The 7,392-nt window shown below is 55.9% G+C and overlaps 1 protein-coding gene across 1 annotated transcript in view; it reads left to right on the forward strand.

The window, feature by feature from the left end:
• Positions 1-28: 28 nt before the first annotated feature.
• SYNE3 (spectrin repeat containing nuclear envelope family member 3) overlaps positions 29-7,392 on the forward strand; it is a 110,833-nt gene continuing 103,469 nt past the window's right edge. Inside the window, exon 1 of the mRNA XM_006165369.2 lies at positions 29-99. The gene's annotated coding sequence lies outside the window, so the exon portion shown is untranslated. The remainder of the gene's footprint in view (positions 100-7,392) is intronic.

Raw genomic sequence — 7,392 nt, forward strand, 5'->3', positions numbered from 1 at the left:
CCCGGCCGGGCCCCGCCCCGGAGCCGCCCGGGACGCAGTGAGGGAGGGAGGCTGGGCCCCAGCAGCCGTGGTGCCGCGCTCCTCCACGCTCCGGGCCGGGTAAGTGGCGCGCTGCGGGGAGGCCGGGCCGGGCGCCGGGAGGGTCCCGGTCTCGGTCCCTGGGCCATCCTGGACATGTCCGCAGCGATCGCGCTCGCCGAAAGTCCAGGAGACCTGGGGAGGCGCGCCCGGCGCGGGGGCGGGGGCCCCAGCGTGACAGTTGCTGGCGGGGGGGGATTTTTAGTTTAAATCCAGCAGTTCCTTGCTCACGGCGAAATCCCCTAGCCTTTCCTCTCAGCCCCTGGAGGTGGACCTCCTGAGAAAAAAGCCCGAAGACGCTGGGCAGCGCGTACCAGGCCGGCCGGCGCCTCCTCCGGTCTTTCCGCTGCCTTCCCTGGGGGCGGGCTGACCTGTCATTGAAGTGCGCGCGCGTGGCCCCGGGCCTGGGCCGTGAGCGGGGTCGGGAATCCCCTTCTGGCTACCAACCAGGAGCTGGCTGACAGTGCCTGAGCTGAGCACTGGCTGTACGGAGGGGAGGTCCCACCCCACTCAGTTCCGTCCAGATGCCTCTTTGCTGTGCAGCCTTGGGCAAACGCTGCGCCTCTCTGAGCCTCAGTCCTACATCTCCAAAGATCGCTTGCAAGGCCTGGAGGAGCCTCAGATAAAAGACTTTCCTTTCAGTCTTCAGATCTTGACCACAAAAAGCAGGCCCATGGCTGAGGCTCAGTGATCAAGCCAAGAGGCAATGTCCCAGCCAGCCCAGATGCCTCTGCTTCAAAACCAGAACACATTCAGCCTGGGGCGGGATGAGAAAGATGATTATTTTCTTATTACTTTGGCCTTGAAGCTCTGACCCAGGGTTGCCCTAGCTCCCTTTCCTAGGTGCCTGGTCTGTTCTGTGGTTTCTGAAGTTAACCAACAAACCTCCTAGCTTTGGGGAGGGCCCTCTGTGTCCCAGGGCTGCTAGTGGGGCAGCCTGGCATCTAGGAGGGCCTGCCCTAGCCCACCTGAGAGAGCAGGAGGAGGTGGTGAGGACGGTGACTGTCCTCCCAGAGAGGGGCATGTCATAAAGTCACTGCCCTCCTAAGCTTGGCTGCTGCCTCCACCCAGCAGGGGGACAGGAAGCCGGCCCAGAGGGGGCAGTGATTTGCTTAGAGCTGCATAGCCAGGAACAGAACCCGTGCTCCCGAAGGGCCTGGTGGTGCCTCCTGCTCTTCAGGGGCAGTGATTTGCTTAGAGCTGCGTAGCCAGGAACAGAACCCGTGCTCCCTAAGGGCCTGGTGGTGCCTCCTGCTCTTCAGGGCAGCCAACAGCCCACAGGGGTCAGGAGCTAGAGGAGGAGGAGTCAGGGGAGGGGGGGCAACAGGCTGTTTTGCTCTGTTTACTACAACTGCCAGGCGGCGGGATGCACAAACCCGTGGGCCTGCCACATTCCACGGCCGGACAGCACCCGGGCTGACAGCCACAGCTGTGCCAAGCACAGTGGCCTTGGGCGTTGTTCTCAGCCAGAGAGGCCCCTCTGGGGGTGGCTGAGCCAGGAGTGGGCTGGGAAGTCTTATTTCTGGAGCTGACATCGTGGAGGCGGGTGAGGGGGGGTCCAACGATCAGGCCAGAGGATTTGCTGGTGGCACAGAGGGGAGTGGTGAGAATCGCGCTCAGGTTTCTGCACCTTAGGATGCCGACTGGCATCTCCTCCCCTGCCCCCCCAGGTATCCCTGCAGGTGAGTTTGCCCTCTTCTGTCTCCATGGAAACAACTCTCCAGCCCAGGTGCTTTGCATGTTCTCCTGCAGCTGTGACCTGGCCATGCCTGGCTGGCTCCGTGGCCTTGTGATGCAAAAACCTGGGGTGATCATGGGTCTTCATGGGGAGCTCGGCTTGGCAATGTCCAGAGGGCAGCTGGGCCCAGCCTCTAGGAATGGAGGAGTGTATTCAGGTCACCTGGGTCCAGCTCTACCTTGGCGCCTGCCCAACTGCGTGGCCTTGGAAAAGTTTTCATCTTTCTGAGCTTTTGTGGCTTTCCCCATGGGGGGGGGGGGGGGGGGGGCATAGCAGCTCTGTCGCTGAACTCCCACATGAACCACTGTGCTTCGAGTCCCGGGCCCAGTGGCTTAAAACTCACGCTGGTGCATGTGTGTGTGTGCCCAAGATCCCAGGAGGAGCAGGCCATCACCCTTGGGGTGATTTCTCACTTTCCCTCTCACTGTCTCTGTCTCTCTGGTGAACACACATGCTCTAAGGCAAAAAACCTCTAAAAAGGGAAAAGAAAGGGGTCACCGTGGCACCTGTGTCACAGGGGCGCTGGGAGGGTTAGATGGCGGATCCAGAGTATGTTTTAAATGGTGCTTACTCAGCACGTGTGAGCACTCCCAGGTTGAGACGAAGGTGTGGGTAGGACCCCTGCTCTGCTCCTTCCCTCCCTGCCTGGATCTTTCCACTTCTGTCAAAGGTGGGTGGTCCTAGATCATCCCCTCAGGGCCCTTCCCACACTGAAGGCTGGTCCTTGACCCCTGGAGGGGAGGGCATTCAGATGACCTGGACATGTCTGCAGGGTCTAAGAAGCGTTCCCTGCCTCTCACCTGGCAGCCGACAAGGCACTAACGCTGGTGCGTCCACAGATGAGGAAATTGATACCCAGCAGCCAGGCATGGTGGAGGCAGGATTTGAACTCAGATCGCTGGATTTGATGATCTTCATGACACCACCCAGCCTATCTTAGACAATCCAAGGACTGCGTGTATGTCAGTCATTGAGAAAGCAGTTGTGACAAAGCAGGATCCCAGTCATTATGAACTCACTGATGATTACTGGAAAAAAAAATTCCTGGGATGGGGTCAGCAGGCAGCGAAGTAGTTAAGGTGTTAGACTCCTGCATGGTCGACCATGGTGCAAGTCCTGGACCCGGAGGCTGGAAACTCACACTGGGCACGTGTGTGTGTGTGTGTGTGTGTGTACGCCCAAAATCCAGAGAGGAGAATGAAGGAGAAGGGATCATGGTGTGACCAGCCCTCCTGGGAGGTGATTTCTCACTTTGTCTCTGTCTCTCTCTGTCTTTCCAACAAGTGCATGAGCCCTGCAGCAAAAAATCTCTCTAAAATAAATAAATAAATAAAATTCCTGGGACAGTTAAAAGCAGCCCAGCTGAGCCACTGAGGGCAGGCCCAGGTAGGGCATATAGAAGTAAGGGAAGTGTCTGCTCACCCTTTCCCTGTGCCCCCAAGGAACCTTTGCTTCAGGATTTAGTGACCTGCTCTGGGGCTGAGCAGCTAGGAAGCAGATTGGGGTGCCAGGGGTAGGGGCAGGTCCTGGAAATTGACAGCTCAACTTTGTCGTCTCTGAAATAGCGACAGCACAGTACGGCCCTGGGGTTGCTGAGAGGACCAGTGAGGTAAGGGGCTATCTCAGCAGGAGGCCGGCGCGCAATGCCAGGCCGGGTCTTGGTGCTCCCACCCCTCCTACTGCCATCGTGGCGGGCAGTGCGGCCTGGCCTCCCCTGGAGTTCTCTGTGGCCAGTTTGGTGGAGAGACTCGGGCATCTGTGAAAGCTTTGAAAGCCTTGGCGGAGAGCTGCCGAGGAAATGAGGAATCCGCAAAGCCAGGCCTGCTCACGGTGACTTACTCAGGACACTCGCCTGAGAGGTAAAACGGTGGCAGGGAGAAGAGGTGACTGCCTGACTTTTTAATTTATGTTTTAAAATTTGTCAGAGAGGGCGTGTGCTGGGGAAAGAGAAAGCAAGAAGGCACCGTTCTCACTAGAAATAGGCACAGGACGGCCCCCCTCCTGTCGCGCTTTTGGGCATGCACACACATGTGCCCGGCGTGCCTCTTCAGCTGCTGGATCTGGGACCCTCACTGCACCGCTGGCCATGTGGAGTCCAGCTGCCTTCACCACCACGCCGAGCGCTGGCCCGACTACTTTCACCACGCCGAGCGCTGGCCCAACTACTTTAAAGAGGGTGAAACGCCATCATGGGTGGTGGGGGAGGGGGAGTCCGGGGCAGGGGTCACACAGGAAATCACTTTGTGATTGTTCAGTCCCCGTGAGCTTGGTACACTCTACACTTGGTTCTGTTTCTCAGATTTCAGCCTGTTGAAAAAGAAAAAGGTGGGACCAGCAGGTGGCATGGTGGTTAAGGTGCTGGACACTCCCACATGGCCGACCACGGTTTGAGTCCCAGACCTGGTGGCTTCTTTCTCACTTTCCTTCTCTCTCTTTCCTCCTCTGTGTCTCTCTCTGGTCAAGTTAAAATAAATGAGTGAATAAATAAAATAAAACAAATAATTATTTAAAAAAATAAAAAGAAAAAGGTAAGGGAACGATAGTGCAAATCAGGGCAGTTATCTTTCAGGAAACTATATGCGTGTGTGTATGAGTACATATATGAATATCTATGAATGCGTATGAATGTGTGTGTATATGAATATGTATGAATGTGTATGAATATGCACGTGTATATATGAATACATATATGAATGTCTATGAATGGATATATGTGTATGTGAATATATACACATATACACACTTACATATGTGACATAGTACAGATAAGGTTGAAAGGGAATAAGGAATATCTTCAGAATTCTCGTAAAAGGTCAGATCGTTCCCTCAGGTTCAAATGTTAATCTGGCTGTTTTATTTTCAAAATGAAACAGACACACACCCTGCTGTATGAGACTTAAAAAGAAAAAGGTAAGGGAACGATAGTGCAAATCAGGGCAGTTATCTTTCAGGAAACTATATGCGTGTGTGTATGAGTACATATATGAATATCTATGAATGCGTATGAATGTGTGTGTATATGAATATGTATGAATGTGTATGAATATGCACGTGTATATATGAATACATATATGAATGTCTATGAATGGATATATGTGTATGTGAATATATACACATATACACACTTATATATGTGACATAGTACAGATAAGGTTGAAAAGGAATAAGGAATATCTTCAGAATTCTCGTAAAAGGTCAGATCGTTCCCTCAGGTTCAAATGTTAATCTGGCTGTTTTATTTTCAAAATGAAACAGACACACACCCTGCTGTATGAGACGGGACTCCTCTTTCCCCAGGAGAGTGTGCCTCCCTTCCCAGGTCGTACACAAGGAGGTGACCTCGACACTCCGGTGTCTCCGGTCATTAACGAGGTGGTGAGGCCCTGGCCTCATGACTTACGCTTCCAGATCATAAAGTCCTGAACCATCCGAGCTGGGAGGCACCTCCGGTCACCTGGGCCAGTCTGCTGGTTTTACAGCCAAGGGAAGTGCCTGGGGCAGGTTTCCCTCAGGCAGGCACTGGGGAGACTGCTCTGAGCTGCCACACCGCAGCCAAGGGAAGTGCCCGGGGCAGGTTTGCCCTCAGGCACGCACTGGGGAGACTGCTCTGAGCTGCCACACCTGTGTGACTGTCCTGACACACCCCACACACCAGCGTGACTCCTGGGCCACCGGCCTCCTCCTCAGGGCAACGGGGAACAGGTGGCCCATGTGAGAGCGCACTGATGTGGTTGTGAGGACAGCCATGACGTGACACGTCTAGGGCTTAGGTGACTAGAAACACGGCCCTGGGGAATGGAAGTCCTCCTAAGAGCTCCTTACTCATGCTCCTTATGCCGGCAAGCGCAATGTAGTCATCCCCAATCAGCGTGGTGCTGAGGGCACGGTTATTTCCATTTTCCAGTTGTGGAAACAGGAACAGAGAGGACGACTGCTTTGCCCCCAGTCACACAGCAGTGAGGGTGAAGCAGGAGTCACCAGAGGGGAACTGAGAGGAGGAAATGCCCTGTTTTCAGGGTGCTGCGCTGTGAACACAGACGCTGAAACTCCGGGAGGCCCAGCCTAGCCTGGGAGGCGTGGGGGAAGGCCTGGGCCAGGATAACTGGGTGGTGCTTTCATGGCCGTCAGACCGTGCAGAGCATCGAGGGTGACAGCTCTGGGTCAGCCACGCTCCTCCTGCCCAGGAGTTAGCTGTGTGACACGGGCCGTGTGCCCTGAGGCTGGGGAGGATTTGCTGTTTCTGGTCGGCGCTTCTGGTGTCCACTGATTCCTTCTCTGCTCGCGTCAGAGGTGTCCGTCTTCCCCCTGCAGAGGGCCTTGTTAGGGCCACAGGGCTGGCAGGGACAGGCGTCCCAGCACTGCTGACTTCCCGTGGTGGCCCTGAGCAGCGGATGCCTGGCCCAGGTCCCAGCCCTGCTGTCTGTCCTAGGCCCAGTCGTGGCGCTGTGAATTCGTTTCCAATCTGTCAGTGGGGGCTGGCGAGACCTCCCTGTAGGGCAGGGCCCCCGTGATGAACTGAGTGAGAACTTTACATGGGTCGGGAGGTGTTAGGGCCCAGGAACACACCTCGATGCGTGTGCTAGGACAGAGTGTGCACGGGTGTTCAAGAAGCATTCCGAACTGCCGGCTGGGCAGGCAGTGAGCAAACGCCAGGGCCAGCCAGAGCCTCGGAGAGGAGCTTGTCTGATCCTGTGATTTTACACGTGGGAAACTGCTTCTCCACGGCGGACATGATGGCGGTGCCTTGGGGTCATGCGGGTGTCTCCCAACACCCAGACTGGTGCTCTCGGCCTTGCGTCCTCCCCCTGAAGTCGGTTCACGAGTGTGCGTGCGCGCGGGGTAACGTCCGGGTGGGTGCACGATGAAAATGCAGAAGGCTGGTGTTCAGGCTCAGACCCGTGGTCGTGGCCTGTGTGTGGATGTGACAGGTGGGTCTCTGTGGCTGGCTGTGCTCTAATTAAGCCATGAGTTTTATTTGAGATCCGAAAGGGCTGAGCCCCTCCCACATGACATTTGCTGAAATAATACGAAGGCTGACTCACCCGGTAACCTCTTTCCTGAACGCTGGGAGGCTCCTGCTTTTGACCTTCACCTGGGCTGGTCTCCGTTTCCTGCCCTGTAAGTGGGAGGTTGAAATTAGGAGCTCCTTCCGGTGGCTTGAAGTCCAGATGCTCTCTCCTCCAAGGACCAGGGTCTCGCCGTGGGCATCTGGCCACCTGAGTCTGTGCGGTCTGTACCCCAATCCCCACAGAGCCAGGTCGCTTACAGGTGGCTGATACCTGCCCACCACGCTGGGGCTATGTCCCGCCCCATGAGGTCCTAGTGCCCCTTGACCATTCTCACCTCTGTGTCTGTGCTCGAGCTCTCTCCTCTGCCCACTGTCCTCCCTGCTCCTCCCTACCCACACGTGGCTAGATACCGCCTCCTCCTGGGAGCCCTCCCTGCTCACCTCTGACAGGTCTGCTGATTTGTTTCCTGTGTCCATGCACTTTGCGGGTGATATTTAATCAGCAGTTTCGTGTCTGATTCCGCACTAGACCATGACCACGCGGGGCGTCATTCCCTCTCACATTCCT

The sequence above is a fragment of the Tupaia chinensis genome, unplaced genomic scaffold, assembly GCF_000334495.1.
Source record: "Tupaia chinensis unplaced genomic scaffold, TupChi_1.0 Scaffold143913_1, whole genome shotgun sequence".
NCBI lineage: Eukaryota > Metazoa > Chordata > Mammalia > Scandentia > Tupaiidae > Tupaia > Tupaia belangeri.